This window comes from Schistocerca serialis, unplaced genomic scaffold, assembly GCF_023864345.2.
Source record: "Schistocerca serialis cubense isolate TAMUIC-IGC-003099 unplaced genomic scaffold, iqSchSeri2.2 HiC_scaffold_1343, whole genome shotgun sequence".
In the NCBI taxonomy this organism is placed as follows: domain Eukaryota; kingdom Metazoa; phylum Arthropoda; class Insecta; order Orthoptera; family Acrididae; genus Schistocerca; species Schistocerca serialis.
Window position 1 is genome coordinate 2892503 of NW_026047562.1, and position 20008 is coordinate 2912510.

Consider the following 20008-nt stretch of genomic DNA (forward strand, 5'->3'; position numbering starts at 1 on the left):
TAGAGTTCTCCAAGTATTATACTAACATCACAGAACTCCAGCATGCGCTCATGCCATTCCCATATGCAAGACACTTCTGGGTAGCAAACGTGTTTTCCCATTACTGATGCGATACCTGAGGATACTAACGTCACCATATAGCACAGGGTGCATTGTTCCTAGCACGACTTGTGAGATGCATGTAACCATGCTTAACCACCCAGCATGACTGATGCAATGCCATGAAGTGCGCATGCGTAGCTACAAACCATCACAAGCGCATCTAACAAGGTTCTCAGTGTTATACTGAGGTCACATGCCTATGCAAAATAACAGCCAGGTCGACGTCTCGGAAATTGTATAGTGTCCCAGAAAGAGTTAATGCTCGCTTTCTTGATGTCCCAGCTTGTATGCACGAAAAGTCTTGCCCTAACTGAACCTGTTTACTAAAATAACACAGCATAACGTCGAATGCGGTTTTCTTCATGGTCCTAACATGGCACCCCAACCATTATGTCTTACCCTTCCTGCTTTCAACATACACAAACGTTCTCACCGCTGTGTAGAGATTCCTATATCCCAGCAAAAAGGATGTAAATAAATAGAGAACTATGGTTAGCTCTTATCGAATTTACACTGTGAATTACTGATTCTGCAGGTGTGGAAGCACCCTCTACCTTTTTTTCTTTCTTTCTGCAGACCAGACTTTCAGCAGTTATTTTACACAGATCACTATATTGCACCAGCTATTAAATCTTACAAACTACCCTACATATCGTCAAATATGGAAACACACTTATTCAATTACACTGCTCTCCCACAGAGGACAGGACCTTGAATATTAGAACGTGAAACCGACCCAAAACCCATTAATATATCACAGTGTACCCTACATATTGTCAAATACAGAAAGATTCCTACTCAATTACACTGCCCTCCCACCCAGGACAGGAGCTTGAATATTAGAACGTGGAGCCAATTTCCAACCCATCAATATATCACTGCATACTGTGTCGATGTAGTAAACATACAATTCCTATCCTGCACATACAAAAATCGCCCCTTTTACATCATTCGTACATGTAACGTGAAGTCAAACAGCACAGTACATACATCTACATCTACATCCATACTCCGTAAGCCACCTCACGGTGTGTGGCAGAGGGTATCTTGAGTACCTCTATCTGTTCTCCCTTCTATTCCAGTCTCGTATTGTTCGTGGAAAGAAGGATTGTCGGTATGCCTCTGTGTGGGCTCTAATCTCCCTGATTTAATCCTCATGGTCTCTTCGCAAGATATACGTAGGAGGCAGCAATATACTACTTGACTCCTTGGTGAAGGTATGTTCTCGAAACTTCAACAAAAGCCCGTACTGAGCTATTGAGCGTCTCTCCTGCAGAGTCTTCCACTGGAGTTTATCTATCATCTCTGTAACGCTTTCGCGATTGCTAAATGATCCTGTAACAAAGTGCGCTGCTCTCCAGTGGATCTTCTCTATCTCTTCTATCAACCCTATCTGGTACAGATCCCACACTGCTGAGCAGTATTCAAGCAGTGGGCGAACAAGTATACTGTAACCTACTTCCTTTGTTTTCGGATTGCATTTCCTTAGGATTCTTCCAATGAATCTCAGTATGGCATCTGACGATCAACTTTATATGATCATTCCATTTTAAATCACTCTTAATGCGTACTCCCAGATAATTTATGGAATTAACTGATTCCAGTTGCTGACCTGCTATATTGTAGCTAAATGATAAGGGATCTTTCTTTCTATGTATTCGCAGCACATTACACTTGTCTATATTGAGATTCAATTGCCATTCCCTGCACCATGCGTCAATTCACTGCAGATCCTCCTGCATTTCAGTACAATTTTCCATTGTTACAACCTCTCGATATACCACAGCATCATCCGCAAAAAGCCTTAGTGAGCTTCCGATGTCATCCACAAGGTCATTTATGTATATTGTGAATAGCAACGATCCTGCGCCACTCCCCTGCGGCACACCTGAAATCACTCTTACTTCGGAAGACTTCTCTCCATTGAGAATGACATGCTGCGTTCTGTTATGTAGGAACTCTTCAATCCATTCACACAATTGGTCTGATAGTCCATATGTTCTTACTTTGTTCATTAAACGACTGTGGGGAACTGTATTGAACGCCTTGCGGAAGTCAAGAAACACGGCATCTACCTGGGAACCAGTGCCAATGGTCCTCTGAGTATCGTGGACGAATAGCGCGAGCTGGGTTACACACGATCGTCTTTTTCGAAACCTATGCTGATTCCCACAGAGTAGATTTCTAGTCTCCAGAAAAGATATTATACTCGAACATAATATGTGTTCCAAAATTCTACTACTGATAGACGTTAGAGATATAGGTCTATAGTGCAATACATCTGTTCGACGTCCCTTCTTGAAAATGGGGATGACCTGTGCCCTTTTCCAACCCTTTGGAACGCTACGATCTTCTAGAGACATACGGTACACCGCTGCAAGAAGGGGGACAAGTTCCTTCGCGTACTCTGTGTAAAATCGAACTGGTATCCCATTAGGTCCAGCGGCCTTTCCTCATTTGAGCGATTTTGTTTCTCTATCCCTCTGTCGTCTATTTCGTTGTCATCTGTGCGACAATCTAGAGAAGGAATTACAGTGCAGTCTTCCTCTGTGAAACAGCTTTGGAGAAAGACATTTAGTATTTCGGCCTTTAGTCTGTCATCCTCTGTTTCAGCACCATTTTGGTCACAGAGTGTCTGGACTTTTGTTTTGATCCACCTACCGCTTTGACATAAGACCAAAATTTCTTAGGATTTCCTGCCAAGTCAGTACATAGAACTTTAATTTCGAATTCATTGAACGTCTCTCGCATAGCCCTCCTCACACTACATTTCGCTTCGTGTAATTTTTGTTTGTCTGCAAGGCTTTGGCTATGTTTATGTTTGCTGTGAAGTTCCCTTTACTTCCGCAGCAGTTTTCTAACTCGGTTGATGTACCACGGTGGCTCTTTCCCATCTCTTACGATCTCGCTTGGCACATACTCATCTAACACATATTGTACGATGGTTTTGAACTTTGTCCACTGATCCTCAACACTATCTGTACTTGAGACAAAACGTTTGTGTTGAGCCATCAGGTACTCTGAAATCTGCTTTTTCTCACTTTTCCTAAACACAAAAATCTTCCTACCTTTTATAATATTTTTATTTATGGCTGAAATCATCGATGCAGTAACCGCTTTATGATCGCTGATTCCCTGTTCTGCGTTAACTGTTTCAAATAGTTCGGGTCTGTTTGTCGCCAGAAGTCTAATATGTTATCGCCACGAGTTGGTTCTCTATTTAACTGCTCAAGGTAGTTTTCAGAATAAGCACTTTAAAAATGTACACTGGATTCTTTGTCCCTGCCATCCGTTATGAACGTTTGAGTCTCCCAGTCTATATCCGGCCAATTAAAATCTCCATCCAGAACTATAACATGGTGGGGAAATCTACTCGAAATATTTCAAATAACTTCCGGGAATTCAGCCAGGTAACACTTTCAGCGACCGCCGATATTTCGGCGGGTGAACACCCCGCCATTTTCAAGGCAAACTGCAACGGACAGGCGGCGTACATGCAAATTTAATACCTCGGTTCTCGGAAAGAAGTAGGAAAGATAACACAAACACACAGACACACACACACACACACACACACACACACACACACACTGAACACTAGTGCCACCAAAGATGACCAAAGTCAGAGCTATCGATAGTGAGACTATGAATTTGCAGGTGAGGCAGCATTGACTCTGTTCCTCTGTTTTTTGACAAGGGAGAGAGCCGGATTCCAAACAGAGTTTAAACAGAAACCTCCATCCCTGTTAACGAGGTTGCTCACAAATTTAATCTCAACTGCCTCCCTAATAACACTGTCCCAATAGCTGGACGTGCATGCCAATATCTCGGTGTTATTATATAACATGGGGTGACCAGTATCCAAGCAATGTTCGGCAATAGCAGATCTATTTGGCTGCTGTAATCGTGTGTGCCGTTTATGCTCAGTACATCTGTCCTCCACGGTCCTGATAGTTTGACCAATATATGCCATGCCGCAGCTACAAGGAATACGATATACACCCGCCTTACGCAGTCCAAGATCATTCTTAACGGAACTCAAAAGTGCTCTAATTTTAGATGGAGGTCGGAAAACACATTTCACATCGTATTTCCGTAAAATACGACCGATCTTATTGGACGTGTTTCCTACGTAAGGCAAAAAGGCAGTAGACTTAGGTGTTGACTCAGAACTATCATCAATCACCCGATGTACAGTTGGTCGATAGCGCAACGCACGTTCAATCTGTCTATCACTATAACCATTTTGACGAAATGTAACTTCAAGATGGGACAGCTCAGCTGGCAAAGTCTCAGCGTCAGAAACGACATGTGCCCTGTGTACCAAGGTACGAAGTACCCCTTCACGCTGAGCCGAATGGTGACAACTATTAGCTTGTAAGTACAAGTCGGTGTGAGTACGTTTCCTGTAGACTGCATGTCCCAATGATCCGTCATCCTTCCTCCTAACCAACTCGACGAGAAAGGGAAGGCAACCATCCTCTTCCACCTCCATCGTAAAACAGAGGAACAGAGTCAATGCTGCCTCACCAGCGAATTCATAGTCTCACTATCGATAGCTCTGACTTTGGTCATCTTTGGTGGCACTAGTGTTCAGTGTGTGTGTGTGTGTGTGTGTGTGTGTGTGTGTGTGTTATCTTTCCTGCTTCTGTCCGAGAACCGAGGTATTAAATTTGCATGTACGCCGCCTGTCCGTTGCAGTTTGCCTTGAAAATGGCGGGGTGTTCTCCCGCCGAAATATCGGCGGTCGCTGAAAGTGTTACCCGGCTGAATTCCCGGAAGTTATTTGAAAGTTGTATACGCCAGGAGAAACTCAGGTCTACTTTTGCAAATTATCCTTCAGGTGCTCAGCCACAACAGCTGCTGAGTCAGGGGGCCTATAGAGACATCCAATTACCATGTCTGAGCCTGCTTTAATCGTGACCTTCACCCAAATTATTTCACATTCCGGATCTCTGTCAATTTCCTTCCATACTATTGTACTTCTTATCGCTATAAACAGGCCTCCCCCTTCACTGTCCAGCCTGTCTCTGCGGTATACATTCCTATCTGAGTTTAGAATATACTCGTGGCACTAGATATTTACCGTGAGGTTGACTGTCATCCACTCCCAACGGGTGACCAGAGTACCCTCAGAGGACCGAAGTCACTGTCAGAACTGTTCTACAAATAAGGGCTTGTTTCCCCCACGACACAAACTCATTACTGTCTGTGATCCAGATCTTCATGCTTGCTTCTTTTTCTACACCCATCTCCAGACTCTGGGATTACAAGAACACATGTGTTTTAGCATGGTTCGCCATAATATAATACAGTAGAGCGTCGATTATCCGAACGTCGGTCAACCGAACGACCGCATAACCGAACTGTGTACTCGCTCGCACCTGTTACTCTCCATCATCCCCTTCACTCCCAAACCAAGTTTCCCACAGTAGTCGCCGCACTGGGCCACCGCTGGCGGAACATTGCTTCTAATGGGGCCTTCACGAGGCGCTGCTGACCGGCCGAGCCGCCAGTCGCTGTGTTTCAACAATCAGCACACTTCTGTCGGCTCGGCACTGGCAGTAGAAGTAGCGGCAGTATCAAAGCTGTTCACAGCAGCAGCTGCGCCAGCTTGGAGTTGAGGCGTGCCGCTCCGCGCAGTTTGAAGGATTGGGCGCCTCCAAGAAGAGGAAACAGTCACCTTCTGTTCTCTGTTACGACCACTTGTGTGCTACTGCGTGAAGACGTGAACTTGACGATACAAAATGCTTAAACGTAAACGTGTTGTCCTTTCTATGAGGGACAAGTACGAGATATTAAAAGGTTAGAAGGTGAATCTGCAACCACTTTATCCAAAGAGTACAAGGTGGGGAAGTCGACAATTACGGATATAAAAAAACAAAAGACGAGCATAGCAAATTTAATAGCTATGCTTGATGCTACTGATGGATCAACAAGCCGTAAAACTATGAAGCTCGCCACTTACACAGATCTAGACGATGCTGTTTACAAGTGGTTTACACAAAAGAGATCGGAAGGAGAACCTATCTCAGGTCCCATTCTGTGTGAGAAGGCAATGCAGTTCAACGAAAAACTTGGAGGGCCTTCGATCTTTAAAGCGAGCACGGGCTGCTTAAAACGCTTCAAGTCAAGAAAGGACATTCGTGAGCTTACAATACAGGGAGAAAAACTGTCGGCTGATTCATCAGTAGCTGATTCTTTCAAAGTCAAACTAAGGGACGTATTAAGGGAAGAAGATTATGCTCTCGAAAGCGTTTACAATGCTGACGAAACTGGACTTAACTGGAAAGCTTTACCAAGAAAAACTCTTGTTTCATCTGATGAATTAGCAGCACTTTTGGCTTCTGCTAATGCTACTGGAAGTCACCGACTACCTATGTGCGTCATTGGTAAAAGTGAAAAACCGCGTTGTTTCATGCACGTTAATATGTCAGCCTTGCCTGTTGTGTACACCTCACAAAAGAGTGCCTGGATGTATAGTACGGTTTTTATGAAGTGGTTTCTGGACGTTTTCGTACCCTCTGTAAAAGCTCATCAGCTAAAGAATGGGAAGAGGGAGAAAACACTACCGCTCCTTGACAATGCACCAACTCATCCGTCATGTGATATTTTAAACGAAAAAGACGAGGTCATAAAGGTAATATTTCTTCCACCTAACGTAACCTCCTTATTACAGCCCATGCATCAAGGCGTTATTGAGACGATATTACAAGAAAGAATTGTTGCGTAAGTTATTGTTACAAAGAGAAGAGGATGGAGAAGAAAGTCTCTTAAGAAATCATAAGAATATTGACTTGAAAGACGCGTTTTACATGATCAGCGCAGCATGGAATAGTGTAAAAGAAGAGAATTTGAAGAAAGCCTGGAATAAAATTTTGGTCACAGAAGAATATTCACAAGGTATGATTGAAAATGACGATCAGAATGATATGTCCAAAATTCTCGGTATGCTAAAAGACATAGATTGCCACGAATGTGATGCAGAAGACGTTCATGAATGGATGAATATCGATGATGCAGATCCAGGACATAAAATCATGCAGGACAGCGAGATTGTAAATGTCGTCAGTGATAAAGATGACGCCGCCAGCATCTCATCAATCAGTGCTCCAGAAAGCGAAGATGAAAGTATACCAACAGCTTCTGAGGCGTTCACTTGTTTAGATACTGCCTTGTGATGGTTTGAGGCCCAAGATGAAAGTGACCAGTTTCAGATATGTGTAATGAAAAAAGTACGTGACTTAGCTGCTCGTAAGCGTGTAGGCTTGCTTAGACAGACCAAAATAAAGGATTTTTTAAACGTTAATTTTGTATACTGTGTGTATTGTTTATGCAAAATGCGTATGTAATATGTATATATTTATGTTTAATAAACTGTGCCACATACTATATATTTCTACTGAAGTTGCCTTTGTATGTTACTTTTTTTATGAAAAAATTTATTGTACAGTACTTCTATCTTGCAAATAAACAAACCAGTTTTCCAAACGCCCATGTCCCCCAAGTACTTTGGATAATCGACGCTTTTTCTGTACCATTTTCGTGCTACTTCTCGATATCAAGCACACAGAAGTAGCCTTCCGATCGCTTGCGGAACATAATTCCGAGGATACAGACTGGAAAATATTTATCTACAAATCCGAAATCTTAGCACTTATCCAATTTGCGAGAACCTTTACGTGAGAACTCAAAACAGGTACAGGAAACTAATATTTCCACTCTCGAATACTGATGTCGGTGATGTAACAGATTCCAAGTCATCCCTGTAATTTACAAGATCAACTAAGGTGTTTCTCATGTCTAGAGAACCGGCAAATGAGTCTTCCACATGCTAGATTCCCACACCACAATCGATCTTCTCTCAACTATATAAAGGCGCGAAATGTGCAGAAGCAGTCAACCAAACAATTTACACGGGAGGAAATAACGGTCCAGCGCAAACGCACCTCCATATTCAATCCTCTCAGATTTCCACTTGATCACGAAAGCCGTCCAACACATACTAAGTATTAGTTGGCTATTCGCTCGTCTAGAGGACAACACAGTTAATTCATCTAGATTCCTATACTCCAATAAGCCTCTCCATTCTGACAACTCCTACCATTAACGGGAAACATGAATCATTCCCACCACAGGCCATGCATACACGGAATCATCCTAGAAACCCAGTCACATATATGTTTTATCATTGTACTTACAATTAAATGTTACAACCACAGTCTCAATTGAATGGCATTCGACAATGAGCGAAGTATCGGAAATACAGCCTGCTAACGGCTGTGGCTCTGGAAATAGAAATATCTGTACCATTCTTATGACTTGACATACTCTTTCCTCTGCTATCACAGTATTCCACAGTCATCTCCTTTGCAGATGTAGGAACACAAACACATCCTTTATAAGATGCTCAAGGTGAATCTACCATGCATCCCCCACTACTACTAAGTGATTGCCTACGCTACGAAATAATACTGAGAGAAAATCAGCAATGGGTGGACATGTCTCATAAGTTTTTCTTGCAAGTGCTACCATTGTGTCTTAGAAAGACAGACATAGTCGGTCAGGTGTTAAAAAACCCGATTGCAACAACTGCTGTATGTTACTGTCACAAACGGTCTTGGTTGATAAGGCGCACACAAGTATCCACGTGAAAAGCTATATGGGCTTTATAAATCGAGATACGACATTACCTCGGAATGAGGTGGTCTTTCCGGACAAATACAGAGACGGTGATCGCTGGAGTGTATACGAGGTGCATTCAAGTTCTAAGGCCTCCGATTTTTTTTTCTCCGGAATGGAAAGAGATAGAAACATGCGCATTGTTTTAAAATGAGGCCGCGTTCATTGTCAATACGTCCCAGAGATGGCAGCACTGTACGGCAGATGCAATTTTACCGCCAGCGGCGAGAATGAGAACTGTTTTAAATACTTAAAATGGCGACGTTTTCCTTACTTGAACAGCGTGCAATCATTCGTTTTCTGAATTTGCGTGGTGTGAAACCAATTGAAATTCATCGACAGTTGAAGGAGACATTGGTGATGGAGTTATGGATGTGTCAAAAGTGCGTTCGTGGGTGCGACAGTTTAATGAAGGCAGAACATTGTGTGACAACAAACCGAAACAAACTCAGGCTTGCACAAGCAGGTCTGATGACACGATCGAGAAAGTGGAGAGAACTGTTTTGGGGGATCGCCGAATGACTGTTGAACATATCGTCTCCAGAGTTGGCATTTCTGTGGGTTCTGTGCACACAATCCTGCATGACGACCTGAAAATGCGAAAAGTGTCATCCAGGTGGGTGCCACGAATGCTGACGGACGACCACATGGCTGCCCGTGTGGCATGTGGCAAGCAATGTTGACGCGCAATGACAGCATTAATGGGACTTTCTTTTCGTCAGTTGTGACAATGGATGAGACGTGGATGCCATTTTTCAATCCAGAAACAAAGCGCCAGTCAGCTAAATGGAAGCACACAGATTCACCGCCACCAAAAAAATTTCGGGTAACCGCCCGTGCTGAAAAAATGATGGTGTCCATGTTCTGGGACAGCGAGGGGGTAATCCTTACCCATTGTGTTCCAAAGGGCACTACAGTAACCGGTGCATCCTACGAAAATGTTTTGAAGAACAAATTCCTTCCTGCACTGCAACAAAACCGTCCTGGAAGGGCTGTGCGTGTGCTGTTTCACCAAGACAATGCACCCGCACATCGAGCTAACGTTACGCAACAGTTTCTTCGTGATAACAACTTTGAAGTGATTCCTCATGCTCCCTACTCACCTGACCTGGCTCCTAGTGACTTTTGGCTTTTTCCAACAATGAAAGAAACTCTCCGTGGCCGCACATTCACCAGCCATGCTGCTATTGCCTCAGCGATTTTCCAGTGGTCAAAACAGACTCCTAAAGAAGCCTCCGCCGCTGCCATGGAATCATGGCGTCAGCGTTGTGAAAAATGTGTACGTCTGCAGGGCGATTACGTCGAGAAGTAACGCCAGTTTCATCGATTTCGGGTGAGTAGTTAATTAGAAAAAAAATCGGAGGCTTTAGAACTTGAATGCACCTCGTATTATCAGACCAGCAGTCAGGTTACACGTAGCCCACGATGCAACCTCGTGATAAAATCGCTGAATTTTGAAAGTGATTTGGCTAAGGAATGTGGTATGTAAGCGGTATTTGCGACTCCCGCACGCCACCCCAGCTAGATATTTATATAGTACTTGTAATGTGTTCTGTCTCGATACCACGTCAGAGGTTCTGCAATATATTCACTGAGTTGTAGGCGATGACTGATTGAGAAGGATCACAAGCAGTAGTACTAGATGATGTGCTGATTGAGGTCATAAGGAAACGTACACTAGCTTATCAGATCTCTAGTGTTCGCTACCTGCTAGAAATGATATCCATAGTTTGGAATCAAGTCTTTCCATTCAAGTACATACCTGCAGTGGATCCTATTGACAAATGGTTTAGTGATTACAACCGCTACTCAGTCACATTCCTGCCACTTTCATAACTTGAAACGAGTCACCTTTCTCGAACCTGGCTGTTACAGAAAATTCCGACGTGGTATTAGTCACCCCCTATGCATCTTGCAACTGCTGTCATTTCTACAGTTTTGCGCATGTGTTCGTTCCAATTTAAGTCGGAACTGAGCAGATGTCGGAGAAAGACATATCCACCACCTTCTGCAACCCGTCTAGAAACAGAACGACCTGAATTAGTGCAACAGAACTGTGTGGTCACCATTTGGTGGAAATGCGCGGATTGTGGTGCTTCTCCAAACTGGATACAGATACTACAGTCCGAATCAGATCTGTGTCCATCCAAATCTATCAGCCCGACATACTATCGTCGTTATTCTCCACCCCCGAACATAGAAGCTCCACTAACCTCATCTGATATAGAGCTCACCTAGCCACCGTTGCTTGCGCGATGACGCATAGCTGTGGTGTGGTCCAGCACGGAGAGAGAGATTTTGCAATGCTTCCCAGAATTGCACAGCGTGCATCCCTCCTAGCATTCCTAATGGAACACTCCATCCCTCACTGAATTTACACCTGCTGCTGGTGTGGGACGATCCTATTAAACATGCAGGTACTGATCCACTCCAGAGGCGAGTTTAAAGTTTCGTCACTTGCACTGTAGGACGATGACTGTATTCCAGGACTGTATTGAAAATCGCAAGAGACGCTCCCTGTGGCCCTGTCTCGTTGCTTGAAACAATATTTTTTTCAGCTGTAGCGCACTTTGTGCACTGCCTTACATTTTGTTTTTCTGCCACTAATTCAAGGTCTCATCAGGTTCTAAACTGACATTAAGACTTTCTGATCCACAGCCTCTCACAGAAAACTAGACATCGCACAGTGTAAATCATATTGCTATTGCGGCTACCATAACACGCCACACACACTGGATGATTTTAAATAAAAGCGAGTTACAACATAAGCAAACTAGCGGGGTTTTTTTTCGAAATAGTCTTTTCGATTTGTGCTGCTCTGTCAATTTCTGTGCTTGACGATCGCCATTGAAGTACTGGAAGGCGTCATTTATGTGGGTGTCACAAATCATGTGAGAAGCGTGAGAAGCGTGCGATGCTGGGTCTTATTTGTTGACATTGTCATCATAAATTGGTACATCTAACCAATGGTTGTTGATGACTGTGGTTTACCGAATATACAGTGATGTCCTTGTACTACTTTACTGTCACACCTGGTGTGGTATGGCAGTTCAATGATTGTAGTAAGTTGATGATTGCCGACGACTGTCGTGCATTATATGTGCAGTGACGTCTTGGTACTCCACACCAGTTTCTGTATGGCAGTTTGGTGATGTGGTGTGGAGAATGATATTCATTTAGCTTAATCCATTTCTTGATAATGTTTGTTGGTATAAGATTAATATGCTGTTTGACGTTCGTTCGCATTCTTTTGACTGTGCAAGATTTATATTTTGAAAGATGGCTGTAGTGGTTACCATGCCTCAAAGTTCATGGAAAGACTTTTGTAATAATTTTTAGTATAGGAGAAAAACGTATTTTTCGCTCTTCTGCTCTACTTCGCCTTGCGACTTCTGGTCTTCTCTTCTTTCTTGCATTCTTCTGTTCTTGTTTGTCTAGGAATATGTGAATTTTAATGTATGAGAGATCTAGGATTTGTAGGATTTGACTGCCATTCCCAAATATTATTTGATGAGTTTGTATATCTTAGTATTTCTTGTAGCTTGATTGTAGTCTCTCGTATCATGATTCTCCCCACGCTCGTCCCTTGAGTAGCAGTGTTGTGACATATGAAATGTCCGGTCTGTGCGTTGTCCTCCTGAAGTCCAACCTGGTGGCCCTGCATTTCCAGTATCCCGTTGGTCTTCACATCCTTATCATTGCCCTAAGTGCTTTCTCAGCATGTCTGTACCTTCTCAGTCGCTATCTCGAAGCATCTGGTGTTGAGGGAGCTGGCGATTTGTTGGTGGCGATGTCGCTATGATGCATAGATTTCTTTTTTCTTGTTTTAGAGGAGTTTATTATCGACACTTGCAACAACTTATAACTCTACATAATGCAAAAATGTTTTAACAGTTGCATAAAGATAATCTAATTAAAGCATATATATATATATATTGTTAGTTTTCTGTCTCTCTTTCTTTCTTTTAATTAATGTGGTAATTTGTTGATTACTTAATTAGCTTTTATTTAGTGATTAGTATAAGATATGAGGTTTCTTTTGCCAATTTGTGTCTTTTCTTTTCCTTTCTTTTACTGTTCTTTTCATTCGCATGCTTTTAAATGACTCACGTGGTAGATGCCGATACACTTACCTGTTCTTACCTGTTTTTAGGTTCATTAACTCCACGGTATTTTCGCGAGCGATTCTGGAAATTATCATCAGCTTTTTATAGTCTGGAAAAAAGTTACGGCATTTAATTTGGCTCTTGTGTGAAAGGTAATGAGTCTTTACGAATACTTTCTGACCCAAGGTGAAGCGTTTCTTTGTGGCAAACTTGCCTTGGGTGATCTTACGTCTCATTGCTGCTGACCGAATGTTCCGTAAGGCAGAAGCGACGATTTGTCTGTGTTTTGTTTTCATTTGCGATACTCTGCTCTGTTCCATCATGATCTTTCACTTGATTCTCGTCAAATATACCGCTAAGTCCCGTCAACAGTTCTTCATCGCCCAATTCTTCAGCAGACGGAAGTGGTGGCAGTTCATCCTCACTTTCAGAATTTTCCCCCTCTATGCTGTTTTCCCAGGCTCTGTAGCGTAATTCGAGTGTATCTGGTGCTGACTCTTTATCGGAAATTTTCGTAAGTCCCTGTTTATCTGTATTGTGGCTATTGTCAGTTTTGTCTAATTTTGATTTATCTGCTTGGAAGAGACGATTGTTTTGTTTTGATTGTGTTAATGGGTGGACGTTAGTTTGCCTAACCTCTTCCGTATTTTCCTGTCAATCTTTACGATTTTCAGGATTCTGTGGCCTTACTTCTGGTTTCCCTTTGCTGTGTTGTTCTTGTCTCAGTGTACCATGATTCTGTCAGTAATTATTCGCACCCTGGTCTTGCCAGATGCTGTTTCTGGCATCGTGACCGATTTCAAAGTACCCTTGACCGTTGGCATTTGGTTCCTAAACCCATATCCACCACTGTATGAGTGTCCATTACCATTTCAATTCCGGTACCAATTATTCTGGTTCCCGTTTCTATGCCAATTACCTCCATTATGCCACTGTCCTGCGCTGTTAAATTGCCTGAAATTAGTATTATTAGGATTAAAATTATTATTATTAGAATATTATTAGAATATTCCTAGTCCTCTCCTTTTGCTGTTCCCTTTCCTTTCTTCTTTCTTTCATCTCGTTTTCTTTAAATATGAGTTCGAGCTCCCTTAAGACCTCTTTGAATTCCTCGGTATTTTCATTTTTTCGTACAGTCGCCTGTTGATACTTTACCGGTAACTCCATTCTACATAGACGTATCATTTCTCCGTTACTGTATGGTTTATCTAAGCATTGATTCTTTTCGTCCATTGTGTCAAAGAATTTTACAACGCTTTTTTCCCCTGAGTTTTCATATGGTGTCATCTGAAGTAACTCGTATTTCATTTTGTTTTGCGCTTCCTTAGACCAATATCTTTGGAGAAATGCTGTTCTGAACTGTAGGTAAGACGTACAGCGATCTTTTGCATCACCTCCGCTACGGTCCCTGACATGTGTGCACAAATAAAGTCAAGTTTGTGAGCCTAGCTCCTATGATTTGGCAAGCCTACCTGGAACTGATCGATCAATTTGCGTGCATGCAAGCTACCGCCTTGTTCCTTGAAATGTTGGAATTTTCTAACTGTCAGAAAGTGGTCTGTATTGTATCTACTCATAAATCCGGGTTTTGCCTGATTCAAAGACTCAAATAATCTGCCATTCCTTGTGTTGTCTTGCCTATTCTCAGGCAATCCACTGCCTGTCTATCTATTCTCAATTTCCTGGCCCATATTCGCATCATATCGTAATACTGGTGAACAAAGGTGTTGTTCGTTTGTCTCTACACTCGCCGTTCGCGGTACTGTACCTGCGCTACTGTTATATTGTGTCATAGGGTTTACTGGTTCAGTCGCTTGTCTTTCCATTGGTATCGGCTGACTGTATGTGTCCCGTTTTTCTAGACGCTGTGCCTGGTTCTGTGGCGTGTCATGTGTCACTTTAGTCGGGGCCTTCTGTTTCGACTTCTGCGCAAATGTTACTTCTGGTCTTTGTTCTACTTGAACTTTCTTAGAGAGCGCGTGTTCATGTACTGAATTAATGCTTGACGTATCAGTTGTTTCACTACAGGTGTTATCGGTTTCGATCTTTTCTTCGATAGTTTGTATCGACTTCGTTCGAAGCTTTTCAAACTGACCTTTGTTTTTAAGTTTTATTTTATTGATCCGCTGATCATACTTTTTCAGTGCAACTTGTGCGACCTTGCTTTGAATCACTTGTTTTTCCGAAATTTGTATTGCTGTTCGAGTGACCTTTTTCGCAAAACGTTCCACCTTTTTGTCAGCGTTTACGATGTCCAATTGGACCATGTCCACGTCAGTGCGTATCTGCAGCTGACCTTGTGTTAGTACCTGAATTCTTTCCCTAGATTATTTCGCGTCTTCATTTATCTGAGTGATCTGACTATCAATTCTGGCGATCCCTTCTTCCATCTGGATTTTAACCAGTTGAATCTGTGTCTTAATCTCTTGTTTCAATTTTCAAAGAGTCTTCTGCTGTGTTTCTCACCTTGTGAAAACCAAACTGATTGTTACACAGGAGAGCGAGTTTTTCGAAGTAGCTTCTTATTTGTGTGTGTGTAGCAGTACTTCAAATATCTTTGAAAATATTGGCACAATTCAGAATACTCTGTAGCTATGGGGATGCTCTTTGTCCCCTGGAATAACTTTTGATACCTTGAATGATTCAGAAATACTCCAAATTCTAAACATTTATTAAAAAGAAAAGTTAATGGTATAGAGACTGAGTGTAATATCTTTCTGATGATGTAATTTGACAACCAATAGCAAATGGTACTTTTAGAATGTGAAAATTTATAATATCAGCAGATGTGTTAATATACCATTGAAATACATGGTCACCTGACAGTGGGGCTTTAATCAGGTCCATTGCTCATGAACTTGTTGGTTTAATATTGTTTTCTATTTCTTAAATACAGTTTAAAAAGTAGTGATTTCATTCCTCGGCGTCTAGCAGAGTTTCTTGTGTGCATTTTAGTGTGCTCTTGTTTTATTATTGGCCATGCTGCCTTGCATTTATTTGGGGCCCTTTCCATATAGTTTTCCACTGCCAGTTTTAGCCATGAGGAGCTTAAATTTGCAGAACTTCTTGTATTTAAGACAGGTCCTATAGATGTTCTCCCTCTGTTCTGTCCTTTAGGTACAGGCATGCTTATGTACCTTGTACAGTATGAGCATGTTTTCTCTGATTTTCGAAAGTTCTTGAGAAAGCTTGTACAGCCTTTTATTTTTAGGTGCACTTGGAGATTTTTTTCTGGAAACTAAGAATACCATAATTCTGTACATTTATTTAGAAAGTTATCAAAGCTCAATTCAGCTCCCCTCTTCACCAATTGACTATTACATATCAAGTCCTACTTTGCACTACCTAGACTCTCAATAAACTCTCTTATGTACTCTTCCTTTTGACCTCTTACCAGTACCACTTCAAGTTGCTCGATTTTAATTGGTTACCTGTTATATGGTGTGAGGAGCCTGCCAGACCCTCTCCTGCAAGCCTGAGTGTGAGGTCTCCCCTATGGAAATTCACTACAAACATGTCTATGCACACATTCTTATGTGTAGTACAATTACACACATCAAAAAAATGTTTTGCATCAACTCAGTTCGGAGAGTTACAAAACCTGTACACAAAATTGGAATAGAATCAACATAAACATCATTTCTGCTCTTTTTAGTGCTCATGAAAACCACACATTGCATATTGTACCACCATGCGGCGAGACCTTCACAGGTGGAGGTCCAGATTGCAGTACACACCAGTGGCTCGTCCTCTTGCACTGATGCATGCCTGTATTCATTGTTGCATACTATCCACAAGTTCATCAAGGCATTGTTGGTCCAGATTGTCCCACTCCTCAATGGCGACTCGGCGTAGATCCCTCAGAGAGGTTGGAGGGTCACATCGTCCATATACAGCACTTTTCAGTCTGTCCCAGGCATGTTCGATAGGGTTCATGACTGGAGAACATGCTGCCCACTCTAGTCGAGCGATGTCGTAATCCTGAAGGAAGTCATTCACAAGATGTGCTAGATGGAGGCGCGAATTGTCGTCCATGAAGAAGAACGCCTCCCCAATATGCTGCCAATATGGTTGCACTAACGGTCGGAGGAAGGCATTCACGTATCGTTCGTTATGGCATTTTTCATGATCACTAGCGGCGTACATCGGTCCCACATAATGCCACTTCAAAACAGCAGGGAACCTTCAAGTTGCTGCACTAGTTGGACAGTGTTTCTAAGGCGTTCTGCCTGACTGGCTTGCCTCCAAACACATCTCTCATTGTCTGGTTGGAGGGATACGCGACACTCATTGGTGAAGAGAACATGATGCCAATCCTGAGAAGTCCATTCGGCATGTTGTTGGTTCCATCTGTACTACGCTGGATGGTGTCGTGTTTGCAAAGATGGACCTCGCCATGGACGTCGGGGGTGAAGTTGCGCATCATGCAACCTATTGTGCACGACGTCCTGTGGCTGCATGAAAAGCAGTATTCAACATGGTGGCGTTGCTGTCAGGGTTCCTCCGAGCCATAATCCGTAGGTAGCGGTCATCCACTGGAATAGTAGCCTTTGAGCGGCCTGAACAAGGCATATTAACAGTTCCTGTCTCTCTGTATCTCGTCCATGTCCGAACAACATCGCTTTGGTTCACACTGAGACAGCTGGACACTCTCCTTGTTGAGAGCCCTTCCTGGCACGAAGTAACAATGCAGACGCGACCATCTAGGCATGGTTGAACTACAGACCACATGAGCTGTGTACCTCCTTCCTGATGGAATGACAGGAACTGATCAGCTGTCAGACCCCCATCTGTCTAATACGTGGTGCTCATGCACGGTTGTTTACATCTTTGGACAGGTTTAGTGATATCTCCAAACAGTCAAAGGGACTGTGTCTGTGATAAAATATCCACAGTCAACAGGAATTCTGGGAACTGGGGTGATGCAAACCTTTTTTTGATGTGTCGATTTGTATAAAATAGGTCCAATGATAATAGCTTATTCAGAAATGTTCTTGTAACTAGCCCCTCTGTGCTTGCCATTTCTGCGTTGAAATCACCACATATAGCAATTAAAGGCTTATTATTAAAGATCTTTTAACTACTAGCTCAAATTTTTCAAGAAAGAACTTTATTTCTCACATAAGCTTACATCTCAAATACAGAAGAAATACATAATAAATGACCAGACAAACATCAGCACCCAGGCTGTATTTAAACGAATAAAACATATTGTAGGGAAAGAACAACCCACTAGACACCACAAAATAATACCACAAACTAGACAATACCTCCACCCTGGATCATACACCACTGAGCCATAATAAAGCAATAATTTACACACTCAGTAGTCGAGACATGATACCTTCACACACACACGCACACACACACACACACACACACACACACACACGCACACACACTAGTCGTAAAATATAAACACTAACAGCGCGATAGCAGATACTCCCACCGTTACCAAAACAAACAAAAGAAGCACGCATCTCCTAATAACAAAACAAAACACACAAAATGGCGAGACCACACTAGTACTTCTCAACACAGAAACGTGAATATTTAGTATAGTGAAAGCGCTGGGTACTAAATACCGGAAATATACACGTGGATGAACAACAAGAATAAAGTAAACAATAACAAAAACCGTTAGCAACCATAAGAATTGAAACTGTTTTAGTAGTAAATAAAGCATACGAACTGTTCATTATCCTAGCAAACAAAATTGTAAAGAAAAAAAACCATATTGTCACAGTGGCAACTGAAGATGGTTTAGAATAAAGCGAACTGCGTCTGTCTTAAAAAAACTTCACTGCAGTTGCAAAAAACAGCAATTAATCTATAAAACTTGCGTATCTGCACCTGCGGAAAAATGAGGCCGAGAAAGAAAGAGGACAACATGTATACGAAATGAAAGTGTACATGTACCGATTTCCCAAATGCGACAAAATGAGAAATCGCTGGCTAGCTGTAGTACCCAGAAAGGATTTTGTGCATGCACATCATGTGAGTAAATGACGATAAATTTGTAATGTGTTATTTGTTTTCATCACATCACATATGTCAGCTGTTTTTAAAAACAGTTCTGTCATATCTTTATATCTTCTTAATTTAACTGTATAGGCTAAAAGATTAATACCATGCTGGCTGTAGAATGTTAGGCGTTAGAGTAAAAGCGTTGTCAAAGGATAGTGCTATTACAACACGACGTGGCATGGACTCGACTAATATCTGCGGTAGTGCTGGAGGGAATTGACATCATGAATCCTGCAGGGTTGTCCATAAATCCGTAACAGTAAGAGGGGGTGAGGATCTCTCCTGAACAGCACATTGCAAGGCATCCCATTTGGAAATTTATGGTATGGTCTTATGGGACCAAACTGCTGAGGTCGTCGGTCCCTAAACCTACACACTGCTTAATCCAACTTAAACTAATTTACGTTGTGGACAACACACACACCCATGCCCGAGGAAGGACTCGAACCTCCGACGGCGGGAGCCGCACTGACCGTGACAAGACGCCCATGACCGCGCTGCTACTCCAAGTGGCAAAGCATCCCAGATATGCTCAATAAATGTTCGAGTCTGGGGAATTTGGTGGCCAGTAGAAGTGTTTAAACTCAGAAGAGTGTTCCTGGAGCCACTCTGTAGCAATTCTGGACGTGTGACGTGTCACGTTGTCCTGCTGGAATAGCTCAAGTCCATCGGAATGCATAGTGGATATGAATGAATGAAGGTGGTCAGATTTGTCACTTGTCAGAATCGTATCAAGACTTATCAGCGGTCCCATATCACTCCAGCTGCACAAGCCCACCATTACAGAGCCTCCACCAGCTTGAATAGTCCCCTGCTGACATGCATTGTCCATGGATACCTGAGGTTGTCTCCATACCCGTACACGTCAATCCGCTCAATACAATTTGAAGGGAGACTCGTCCGACCAGGCAACATGTTTCCAGTCATCAACAGTCCAATGACGCTGTTGACAGGCCCTGGCAAGGCGTAAAGCTTTATGTCATGCAGTCACCAAGGATACACGAGTGGCTCTGAAAGCCATTATAAATGATGTTTCATTGAGTGGTTCACATGTCGACACTTGTTGATGTCTCAGCATTGTAATCTGCAGC